The 12,919-nt window shown below is 41.7% G+C and overlaps 1 protein-coding gene across 6 annotated transcripts in view; it reads left to right on the forward strand.

The window, feature by feature from the left end:
• Positions 1–12,919, forward strand: part of HOXB3 (homeobox B3) — a 69,763-nt gene that overhangs the window by 23,768 nt on the left and 33,076 nt on the right. For 5 of the 6 annotated variants that reach the window (XM_061589119.1, XM_061589113.1, XM_061589120.1 and 2 more), the window contains exon 2: positions 875–1,159. The gene's annotated coding sequence lies outside the window, so the exon portion shown is untranslated. Of the gene's footprint in view, positions 1–874; positions 1,160–7,082; positions 7,363–12,919 lie in introns of those variants that run through there. The other variant, XM_061589117.1, reaches the window with a different exon arrangement.

The raw sequence follows: 12,919 nt of genomic DNA on the forward strand, positions 1-12,919 counted from the left end.
CCTTAAAGCCAAGAGAACTGTTATAGAGCAAGTGCCTTGGGGAGAGCAACCACTGGTCACAATCCAATCCCCACTTAATCCAGGGCTCACACGCTAGGGCTGCTGCTATAGAATAAATCAAAGGCAGCCCCATTGCTGTGATCTGAGCATCTTTACTTAAAAGTAAATTGAAATGAATGTGCCTAACTTTCAAGTACTGTGAGCTTACAGGATGTTCCAGGTGGCCTTTCCACATGCACACAACACATAAGGAAATCTTGGTGTCAATAATCGTTGATTACCTTCCTTTGGATTTCTGGTCCACATTCACCTTGCAGCAACCCTTAGTGGATCAATACTTGAGGACAATATGTGAATTAAACTATTTTTTACCTTGTTGTTATGAGACACAAAAGATTCCTGACAATGAAGGCTTGAGGGACACTTATGAGTAAAGGATGGAAGGCTTAGCTGCATATATATCCCCCATTTGTGGCAGGTTTGGGGAAAGTGAACATTTTCATAAAGAAAAAGTTTGGATTTTGCAAAGATGGGGACAGTATCCCAATCGCAATGGCTACATTTCTGTTGACTTCAGTGGTACTATAAGGGAGGGCTCCTGGTGCTTTTCAGGGTTACAACAAGGCATTCCCTCTCTCACATCCCCCAAACAAAACTTTAAAAGCATATGCTGGTAAGAATGTAGCTTCTATAGAGCCAAATCAAAGCTGAAGGGTGTGAATAGAATTTAGGGTGGAGATTTCTATAGGCCCCAAAAGTTCACAAGCATTGTAAGCGGACAGAAGCTGAGAAAAATGTGAGAATTATACCGAAAAAAATCATTAATCATTTCTTTTCTTCAAATACTTATCCTTTTCCTATTGTTATTCAACAGCAAACCTCCACAGACCTTCTGCTGGGAAAAAAAAGAGTACCCGGGAGCCTTGAATCTTTCAAGATATCTTCGAGGGAGAGAGAGAAAGAGAGAGTGTATATATATATCTATATATCTATATATATATCTATATATATAGATAGATATATATAGATATAGATATATATCAAATACACATAGACACAAAGTTGAACTTTTCTCTTTTTTTAAAAAAATGGAAGACACTGCTTCAAACATGAGCACCATCTTTAATCGCCTGAAGAAGAGATGTGGGAAGCTAAAAAGGTAAAACACATTTTTTTAAAAAACAAAAAAAATAAGGCTCGGCTTGTGCTTTTGAAATTGTATATTGGTTCGCTTTTAAGGATGGAGGGGGCGGGGACAACATCAAATGCCTTCAGCTCTTAAAATCGTGCCCTAGGAAGCCCAATTCTATGCAGCATGTTTACTCGAAGTAAATCCCACTGAGTACAGTGATCTTACTCCCAAGTAAGTGTTCAGTGGATTGCAGCCTTAGATGAGTTGCAGCCTTCAGGGGAAGGTTTTCTTCTTTTTTACCGGAGTTATAAAGGTGGGGAAGAAAAGAAAGAAAGATTGCTGTTAAGAGAAGGGTGTTTTAAAGGAATCTCAATTGTTTGTTTATTTTCAATGTGGTTTGTAAAGTTGAGCTTTTTGAGGAAGGCTTTTTCTTTTTCCTTTTTTTTCCTTGTGACAATGTGGGTGACTTGGGGTCAGCCGTACAAGATGGGGCGCCAGAATATAATGGGTGCTTGTTCTGAAAGGGCATTCTGCCTTTATTTCTTCATGGTTCTAGAATTCGTTATCCTATGGAATCATATAAGGACAATGCGATATGTTTCATAACTGCAGATAACTCAGAGGAGGCGTGGCTACTGTCTTTCTGATAAAAATTCTTGTGTTTGGTGTTTGTGCGCGGATTTCTGAAGTTTTGCCAACAGAGGTGCTAGTGAAGGATTGTCTGTATATCTGCCTGCTTATCTATCTGCATTTCAGGGAGGGGGAAGGTTTATATTAAAAGAAATGGAGTTAAAATTTGACCCTGGCGAGCTGTGGATTGAGCATGGAGTTCATCCAAGGGACACGTTTTCTAAGCGATTAGCCTGGTATTGCAGCAACAGAATGACCCCTCAAAACCCCTTGACCTTTGCAAGACTGGACATTGTGCTATGTAGCATTGCTCTCACGGAAACAAGGGCGGGCTAAAGCAAACTCCGGAGGCAAACGTGAAAACCAGGGCAAAAGAGAAAGCCAACCTCTGGTTCCCTGAGTCCATCGCTTTCCTTTTGTGTGTCTGCGCGTTGCTTATGTGTCCTCCGATTATCTTGTTTGAGGTTATGGCTTTTGTTGTTCATTCTCTAGCTTTATTTAGGGCACAATCCACCAGAACATTCTCCTGCGCAATCCTAACTGACATGAATGGGGGCTGTAGAAGAAGTTGGTTGGTTTGATGGATTGATTTAGACTGCAATCCTATGCACATTTACCTGGGAGTAAGTCCAATGCACTTGTCTCTGAGTAAAAGTCTAGGATGGCGCAGTCAGTGTGCATTAAGTTTTCATTTTTAATCGGGAAAGTTTCTGTGTCACCAGGTACTATAGATAATTAGTTTATCACAGTCTTCATCAGAAGCAGTGGTAGTGGTGGCTGCATCGGCGGTAGTAGTCTAGCCAGCTTTCTTCTGTTTTTCAGCTTCCTCTCCTCTGGAAGAACAATGAGCAGTATGTTGATGTGCTTGATGTTCAGATTCATTCTGGGCAATTGCTGCCTAGCTGGTTGACACATAGATTTGCTGGAAGAGGAAGTGTGGGGAGACCAGGCCATGAATTCGATGCCCCTTTCAGCATCTTCCTCATCTTCACCCTATTCCTCACATGCTCCCTTACCTTTTAATTCAACACAAGCAAATATCATAACTGCAGTTAACAACGGTCCCCTGTTCAAAGGCTTGAAGAATAAGCAAAGCCTCGCTTGAAAAAAGGGTTGATGATGGCTCCCTTGATAAACAAGTTTATTATTGGCTGGAGGAAAGCATCTTAAGCCTGCAATCCTATATACCACTTACATGGGAGTAAGTTCCATTTAACTTAATGGGACTTAATTTCCAAGAAAAGGTGTATAAGATTGTGCTGTTATTCTATTAAAATGGCTGCCTTGCCCATCTTTTGTCTTAATTTGATTATTAGGCTTCTCTCTCCCTCTCATCTCTCCCTGTTAAATTTCAAGACTTTTTACAATAATAATCAAGCTTTTCTTGTAAGGATTTTCTGGAGAACTTGAATCGTCATACATTGTGGAGCCTTCAGGCCCAGTAAACTTCTTCAAAAGAAAAATGCAGTATTGTGATGACATTTCTTACAGCGATTTGGGGAGGATCCTGACTTAACAAGGGAAGGAAATGTAGTACTCAGGAATTGCTTTTCTTTAATATATCCTGCTGTAAATATATCAGTAGGTGCATTTATACCTTCCCACCTGCAGTCTTCTGTGAGGTTGAGTGATCAAGAAAGTGAATATTTTTGCTAACGTGGACATTTCCTGGTATCTGCAACTCAGTTAAGCCGGAGAACAGGCATTTAACCTGATTTCAAATGAAGCCACTGGTACAATCTCCACTAAGCGGTTTGTGGATGGGTCTGCCTGGGCTCACCAGAAGGACATCTATGTCTCCTTTTTTCAAATGTTTGCTTTTGGTCGTGCAGTTGAAGTGTTATTTAAATATCAGCCACTCAGGGTGTTAGATGGTGGCTGTGGTAGGGAGATCCCACCCCAGAGGTTCCAGGTTTCCATTCACAAGACAGTTTAGGTGGCCACGACTGTAATTCCACGACTGTGGGAATTTTAAGGTTTTAATGTGAATTGTATGTTTTATGTTGTGCGTCGCCCAGAGTGGCCAGAGAACCAGCCAGATGGGTGACTAACAAATTTAATAATAAATAAATTAATTAAATAAATAAAGTCGAGGTTCTATTAAAGCAAGGTGGGCAAATATTCCCCTTGCTCCCCACCCCATGGCTATTTTTTATTATTCATTTGCTCGAGGTTAAAAGGAACAACCATTGGTGTTGGGCAAATGAATGCATAAAGAGAGGTAGGGAAGGAGAAGATGGCCTGTGAGATCTAGAACAGTGCATATGTGTTTAGCATTTCCTCTTTGCCTCTTTCCCGTGAATCGCGTTCTTTGTACACACACAATATATATTTGGCTTTCATAACAAACACACAGCAATGCATGTGTGAAGGCGCCATCTGTAGTTGTGTGGTCTAGAAGCACGTGTGCCTGCTGGGTGCTGGGCATCCTTTTGGACAGAGGCCTTCTCTCGTCGCAGACAATTGGGGCCTGGCTGAGGCTGTGGTAATTTAGTGGGGAGGCCAAGGCAGTCTGTACATGCTATGAGACTTTTTTTCTTTTCTTCCTTATTCCACATCTGGTTATTTCTGCCTAGGATTTCCGCTATTATTAGTGCATGTGCATATAAATTTCCCTCTTTATCTCCTAGTCCCTTTCCTTCTCCGTGTCCCTGCTCTTTTGTCTGCACAAACCCCACGCGCCCGCGCCGGCGCCCGCGCACACACACAGGATCTACGTTACAACCTTGCTGACTTTTCCTTTGGAAACGTCCCTTTCAGCGACAGAGAAAGAGGCGTGGATTTTGGCTGGCCGGGGGAGCGGAGTTTGGGAGCTTTCTCAGTTTGATCGGTAGCACCCTGACAGATTTATGATCCCCAATAAAACCGGCGTGTTTAAATTCGTAAATCAATCTGCCTTTCCCACTATATAAACGTTCATTTTATCTTGAGAGAGAGAAAAACCCCGCTCGGTTTCTCGCACCTACCGGGGCGAGGAGAAGCGCTTCCTTTCCTTTGAACTATAGAAGACAGAAACATCTTTTAAAATCAAAGTCGCTCTTTTTAAAAAAGAGAGGGAGGGAGGGAGAGAGGGAGGGAGAAGCAGACGGATTTTTGTTTCCTTTGCAACTCAAGGATTATAGACATGTTTTCTTTTCTTCTCTTTTTTCCTAAGAAAGCCATCTTTTTATAGACATCTCTTTTATTTTCTTTTTTTAAATGCCATTGAGCAATGCAGGAGATTTAAAAGAAATCTTATTCCGACCCCTCTCTCTCTCGATTTTTATCTCCTCTGTATTCATTTGTTTTAATCAGCTATTTCCTCGGGCCACAAGAAAATATTTTTTTCTTATGCATCGTCTCCTTACCGCAGTAAACACTTGCAGTCTTCCTTTTGTCCTTTGTATCTCCTCGCTGGTTTCCAATCATTGCAACGTCGCTCCCAAACACCTTCCATGGAAGCAAGCCCCATTGGTGGCAGTGGGATTTCCTTCCACGCAGCCAGAGCATTTAGGATGGGATGCAGCTGAAAAATCAACGAGATTTGCTTGGGAGTTATGTTTGATTAAACCAATGACTCTTTCTTGGTAGCATGTTCAAACGAAAGTCAGAATGCACATCCACAATATTCATCTGGCAAAATGGTTCTGGTTGGTTTTCTGAGAGGTTACAGCCTTACTCTTTAGCAAAGATGTTTAGGATCGAGCCACGGTTGTCTGTTATGCTTCCACTCCAGATTACCGTGATGAAGATTTGGGCGCCTGCGGGGCGGAGGGGGAAGATTAGCTGTGCTGAGAATTTTACATTTAGGATTTGATATTTTAAAATGAAAATACTTGCCTTCTACAGGAGGAAGAGGTTTGTGTCAGTATCACCGGTTTCTTGTAGTTATGCTATATCTATTATCAGGGACTACCAACCAACCCTCCAGGATCCTTTTGTTCTGCAGATTTCACTATCAGAAAACAGGGAATTACTTTTTATTCCTATTTTAAGTGCTTTTTCCCTGCACATAATAATTACTATGAGGCTTGCACTTGTTCAATGCTTTTCAAAATAGGACAGAAAGAGAGAAAACCCACTTGTGAAAGCACCATCAACACATCCTACACACACACACTATCCCTTTCTCTAAGAGACAGGCAAGCATTCAGTTCCTAGCCAAGCCAGACCACCTTCACCCACCCCACCAGCGCTATTGTTTGATTTGATTTCACTGTCTGTCTAAGATGCTGGCTCACAGGCCCTTACCCGCTCTATTGTTCAGCGAAAGGATGCCGGTGTTTCTTGAGCACCTGAAAAATAAGAAGGCGAGGAACTCTTTGCAACAAAAACCATCGCCGCACACACTTACAAATGAACTATCCTTTTCTTTTTCCACTTTTACATGCAGCGGGAGTGTTTAGTGTATGTTACCATGCTTTATATTCTATTGTCTTGTGTAGACAGATCGTTCCTTAACAGAAGCTCTTCAGAGCAAAGACGGTTCTTCTGTTCAACCATTGCTTTTCATCACCAATGCCAGTCCCGCCAGCTCATCTTAAACCCCAAATCTGTCTCACATATTATTGTTGTTGTTGTTGTTGTTATTGGTCGTAGCAGTAGTATCAATATTATTATTATCATTGTGGTGGTGGTTATTACTCGCTTTGCCCTAAACACGGCCAATACTGTTCAAGTCCCAAACCTAGATAGCTTGTTTACTCTAGCTCCGAAGGTATGTAAAGGATGGGGGAGAATAGCATGAAAGAAGTAAGGGGAGGGAAAAGATGGGAAAGAAGAAAGAAACATACTGGGGGGGGTAGAAGATAATATAGAAGATAAGAAAGAGAGAAAGTAAAGAGTGAGGGAATCCACCTGGAAATATGACAATACCCAAGAAGGTTTGAGAAAATGATTGTGATCTCTAAGTAATGTGAACTAAAGAAAGTCACCCACTCCGATAGAAAATCTGGATGTACATTTCCCTTTCTGATTAAACATGTGTGTGTATATAGTAACATGTAGCTTCATAATGTTACATTCCCCGCATATATGGGCTCAAGATGAGTGTACCTGTGTGTTTGTTTGTATATATATACACATCCACACCAACACATACATGCTTGAGTGTGTGTCACATGAGAGAGCTTGTGTGATGTGATATACAACACACACACACACACACACACACACACACACACGATTCTAACGTTCCAGTGGAAGGTCACAACGGCCCTCATTGTGCATAGGAAACAGAGAAAGATAACCCCCTACACCTCCCGCTTTCCAAGTCACGTGATTCATTAAATAATTAATGCAGAGGTTGCAGAATAGATATGTATTCGTCAGGAAAATCGCAGACATGGTCTCCTTGTGTCTGACGTGAAATTCAACTGTCCTTAAAAAAACCCACCGCTCTCCCGCTCGCTCTCTCGCTCTCTCATGCACACACACACACACACACTCACACTCATAAGCCTATGGGGGGGAGAGAGAAAGAGGGAAAGAGTGTGTGTGCGGGACTATGAGAGAGAGAGAGAGAGAGAGAGAGAGAGAGAGGCGAGACTGAGTGAATGAGAGAAGGCTGCAATAAAACATTTCTCAGGAAGCAAGAAACCACGCCGAGGGCTGGACTTATTGTAAGTAGCGGGAGATCCCTTCTTGCCTCCCAGTCTGTATGTCCATGTAAATTTATTGTTTGTTATTAATGTTATTGTCGTAAAATGTGACAAATAGCCATCTTCATTTTCTCCCATTTCTCTTCACCCCGTAGTGGTGTGTATATTTATACCCATCCAGGCATTCCATACACACACACACACACACACACACACTTTTCTCTTTTTCTCTCCTCAAACCCTCTCTCTCTCTCTCTCTCTCTCTCTCTCTCTCCCCCTTGATTTATTACAATAAACATGTCAGCACCACCAGCAGCAACAGACCTTCTCCCATTGTATGTGTGCGCGTCTTTGGGAGAGTTGTGTTGTTTATGGCACCGTCCAAGATAAATCATTTCTCAAACGAAAATGATGAGTGATCTTTCAGAACTCTCTCTCTCTCTCTCTCTCTCTCTCTCTCTCTCCCCCCGCAGTTGATTATTTCAAACGATTTACTGTAATTGATCAAAACCTAATGTAAAAACTGTATAGCTGGGGGTCTTAAATTAAAGCATCTGTGATTACCAATTAAGAAGAGATTTGTATAAATTTTGGGCAATCCACGAAGCAGAAAAACGTAGCCTTAAAGTAAGGGTTAGGAGTTCAGGAGACCTGGAGATTCTCTTCCAGAACCTTTAAAAAGCAGCAGGAGGAAATATGGGTGTCTGGCTCGTGGGGGCATGTGCAAGGATTAAGTGCACAATCCACCCGGAGATTCTCTTGCTCCTGCTCCTCTGCAGCTCCCGTTCATTCCAATGGGGAATGTGCCGGAGAACTTCCCTGTGGATGTTGCTCAAAGCTATTTCACTTATGGAAAATCCAGAGGATGGGCTTATTGTGCTGTTGTTGTAATTATTATTATTATTATTATTACTATTATTGTTGTTATTATTGTTTATTATTATTATTATTATTATTATTATTATTATTATTATTATTATTTAAATAGCTACCTCTTCAGCAAAGGACATTGCTGAACAGGCTGAGATGTTAAATTTGCCTCTATGAAGTGTACAAAGAAATGTCTGAGTTGACTGAAAAGAGCTCTGTGTGTCTGTGTGTTTTGTTTTGTTTAAGTTCTTCATTTGAGGCTACAGTAGAACAATAGACGTCACTTTCCAAATCTGTGATAGATATCCAGTGATGACAGAACAATAGAACACCCAGCATGAACTTTGTATTTGGGGCCTCTCCTCTACCCCCCCACCCCCACTGGTCCACTTATGAACTTATCTGCAATAGAAATGCATTACTGTTGTAGTTGTCATCAGGATTTTTGCCTTAACATTTTGTTCTGTTTTTGTTTTCTTTTTGCGTTGGGTATGGGTGATATTATGGGTGGTATGGGTGATATTATGGGTAGTAAAGAACATATGGTGGATTCCATAATAAGAATGGGATTTCCATAGTATCAGGATTTTAAGGCCGGTATAGACCCACTTTAAACTGGCTTAGTAAACTCATATGAAAGTAGAACTTGGATGGGTATACGGGCAGATTTCCTAGGGGGGAAGCTTGATAAGTTTTTATACCACAGTACATTTCCTTGAAGTTTCTACAATCTGATTCAATGTGTAAGCAAAGTCAATGGCAATTATAACTCTAAAGTCTGTGCTAGTTGACTTTCCTAAACTTGGTTCTTTTGGGCCCAATTTTGTGGTATTACACTAAAACCCTTGAGGTTTGTGTGCCCATTTTTGTTGTGTCCTGTTTTGGTTGTGGCTTTTTTGCTTTGAGGAAATCTGAAACTCAATTGTCAGGGAGGCAAAGCCGCAGGTTCTCAAGGATGAAGGACTGCAAAATTGGCCACTAGCGGATGGTGTTGTCCTTGGAATGAGCGGTCAGATCAGTCTTTGGCAGCTGGCTGAGAAAGGGAAGGCGCTTTCCCTTAAAGGTTAGAGATGTCCTGCAAGGCGAGGAGCTCGGGGCGAAGGGCGGCTAAGGTTGCCCTTTGCAAAATACAAAAGGTCTCAGGAGCGGGAAATGTCCAGCTCGGGCTAGGAAGACGTAGTCGCAGGCAATAACTTTTCAGATTACTAGTTAGATCGAAAAAGTGAGATGCCTCAAAGAGCTAGTTAGAAATAATATCACAACTTGCAATGCTTAGAAAGTGCACAGAGCTGAGAGGCAAGTCGAGAAGATGAAAACGTTCTCACAGGATGCTAAGCTGAGAATCCATCTACCCATTGTCTCTTTGCTAGCCAGCAGAGTTTTAACACTGCCCCGAGGGGTGCTATTTTACTCTATCTGCTAGTGTAAACCTTTATGTAGTGCAATTAGACCAACACGGTGATTTTCATTAAATATGAATGGCGACAAGGAGAGAGATTCAAAGAACCCAGGGAAAGCCAAGAGTCTCCTTTCCTTTCCTTTCTATGGGATTTTAATCAAGAGACACTTCCTTTTCCTTTGTATATGTGTTCGGATGGATGGATGCTTTTCGTCCATCCAAGCCCATACAGAAGGAAAGATGGAACGAAGGAAGGAATGTGAGAATCAGAAAGAGAGCTCTGGAAAAAAATAAGAAGGAGAAAAGAAAGGGGAAGGAAAAGGTATTCGAGTTCTAGAAAAGATTAACAATAACAAAACAATAATAACAATAACAATCGAATGTGATACTATTAATACCCCCTCCTGTTCAGTCTTCCTGCTTATGATTCCATAGCGTTTCGAGTTCTACAGGGGGATCATCCAGAGCCTAGCCTCTCTTGAATCTTGCAAACGAAGAGTCAGGGCACCAGATTTTGTGCCTGAGCCATTGTGTGAGATCAGAGCCCCGGTCAAAGGACATACATATGTCCGAACGAGGCTCTTGGGTGGTGATTAAAGAGAGTTGGGCAGGGGGAGGCAATACGGGTTAAGCCGTGTTACTCCTTTTCTCCCACCCTTTTGGCGCACAAACATTCCATGTCCTTGCCGGTCATGGTCTCCGGACCTTGCAGAAATATAAAATTTTGTGGAAGGGAAACCTCCATAGGCCAGGGAAATTGGGATAATTTCAGCACAGCTGGGCCCCTTTATACATTCGCTTATAAGGGATCTCTCCTCATTTCTGTGGATTTTACTTCCAATGGAAGGGGCACAATCCAGTGAGGAAGTCCTCTTGGGCTCTCCCGCAGCTCCCATATTCGTTTCAATGGAGCAGGCAGAGAGGAACTTCCTGTTGAATTGTGCCCAAAGTGCTTAAGGTGGAGCGTTCAAGATGGAAAACTCAAAACAGATGTGTTTGTCATTACTGAAAGTGGCAGAGGTGCTGAAAACGTACAGCACCCGACAAAATGCGAGATGATACAATGACGAAGATAGCAGCAGGGCTAATAACAAATACATTAAATACATAAATAAGTAACTAAGTAAATAGAATAGTAGTGGTCCGGAGTGATCAGTCTTCTTGCCTTGCTGTTCTTCCGTCGCAGTTCTTCAACCCAAACATACATCTGTTTCCTTCCTTCCTTCCTTCCTTCCTTCCTTCCTTCCTTCCTTCCTTCCTTCCTTCCTTCCTTCCTTCCTTCCTTCCTTCCTTCCTTCCTTCCTTTGTATCATTCTTTCCTTCAGATATCTCCCTAACCTTGGGAATCGACCTTCCACTCTCGCCCTTGGTCCCTTCCCCCAAAGAAGACCACGTCAATTTCCCCCTAACCTAAATCTTTGCATCTGCTAGAAACGCAGCTCCATTAAATCATAACACATTTCCCCATTTGCGTTCATTATCGGTCTCTCCATCGATCGAGGTAATATAATAACTTTGCTGCCGGAGTACTTTTCTGCAAGCTATAACAGAATGTGCAAAATCGTTACCCTTTTGGTTTTGTGTTCTGTGCGTATTTCTTTATTAACTCAGCTGATTTCCAATATCTCAGAAAATTAGCAATATTGCTGCAGATGATAAACGAAGGAATGAGATAAATAATATTTTAAACTCTCTGTACTATATTGATTGCTCCTTCCATTCTCACAAGCACACACTTCCAAATTGCTTCTGCTACGTAGTTTCTTTTCCTATAATCTTCACATCAAAATTCAAATCTATTAATAAAGTGTTATAGGAAACCATTCTGAAAAACAAGAGTTTCTTTCCTATATTTTTCCTCACAAGTGCTTTATCCAAAGAGAAAACTGTGGAAGCACAATCCAGCATGGAGTTGAGCTAGCACCACTGAAACAAATGGGACCTCTTGAATGGTATCCTTGAATGGGTCTTGTGTCCATAGGATAACTTCCCTCTGGATTGTGCCATTCAACAGCAACCAGGTTGGAACTATGCTAAAAGAGGGGAAGAGTTTTGTCTTTAAAGATAAAATTATGGTTTGCTTTGTATGGCTTCTGCTTGAATCTTGCAAAAGGAGAGTCAGGGCACCAGATTTTGTGCCTGAACCATTGTGTGAGATCAGAGCCCAGGACATACATATCCTCTTGTTATTCCAATTAAACTCACGAATTGAGAATTTGCTGCAGGATTGTGCCACTAGAGGACTCAGCTTCCTAAATTCTAAAACTGCTGTTTTTGGAAGAAATTATTGTTGATACTGATGACATTTTTGTCCAAGTAACCAAGGCCTTATGCACAGTTCCAATAATTTAAAAACAAGTGGAGTTTTATTAATGATTCTTCATGTTCTTCATTTTCTGTATGCATCTATTTCCCTAAACTCTGAGAGTTGCTGTAGTATAACTTCCCTTCCCTGAATCTTTCCAACCATGAAACACCACAAATATACACGAAACAACAACAAAAGTCACTTGAAATCAAAATCCCAACTAACCAACCTCTCTCCTCCCAGTGACACTTTTCTCCTAACCCAACTGATGAAACTGATCTGACAAAAGAGCCAGTGTGGTGTAGTGGTTAGAATAGTGGACTAAGAGGAGATCCAAGTTCAAATCCCCACTCAGCCATTGACCTCTCTCTCAGTGTACCTTACCTGACAGGGTTGTTGTGAGGATGAAATGGATGAGCAGGGAGAACCTTGTAACCCACTCATGTCCTCTGAGGAAAGGCTGGATAAATAAATATATACATAGCTTGCCGAGAACTCTCGAGTTTCGAGGACTCTTCTTACACTTCCCCCACCCCAAAAGACTTCTGTGAATAACTTCGCCTTACTTTAGCGAACTCTATAAATGATTCATTTCGTTTAAGGTCGAGTGTAAGTAATCAAACGATACCTAATCAGACAACCTAAAGGAAAGATTAAGAGAAGTTCCGGAACTCAGGGCTTAAGAGGAAAGCCAACAACAAAGAATCTTGTGGCACCTTAAAGGCTGACAGAGGGATGGAGACCCTGTGGTCTTCCAGGTGTAGTTGGACTCCGTCTCCCATGAACCTGAGCCAGCATGTCCAATAGACAGGGATTGTGGGAGTCATAAGCCAGCAACTTCTCAAGTGCCCCATCTTCCCCACTCCTGAGCTAAAACATTTATTAGGACATGAGCTTTTTCTCGGACTCGTAGGCCATTATACATATGTTAATTTTAAGATACCTAAAGACCCTTTGTAGTTTTTGCTGCAACTAACACGTCTGCCCCTCTGGAAATTGCA

This window comes from Rhineura floridana, chromosome 11 (genome assembly GCF_030035675.1).
Source record: "Rhineura floridana isolate rRhiFlo1 chromosome 11, rRhiFlo1.hap2, whole genome shotgun sequence".
Classification (NCBI taxonomy): domain Eukaryota; kingdom Metazoa; phylum Chordata; class Lepidosauria; order Squamata; family Rhineuridae; genus Rhineura; species Rhineura floridana.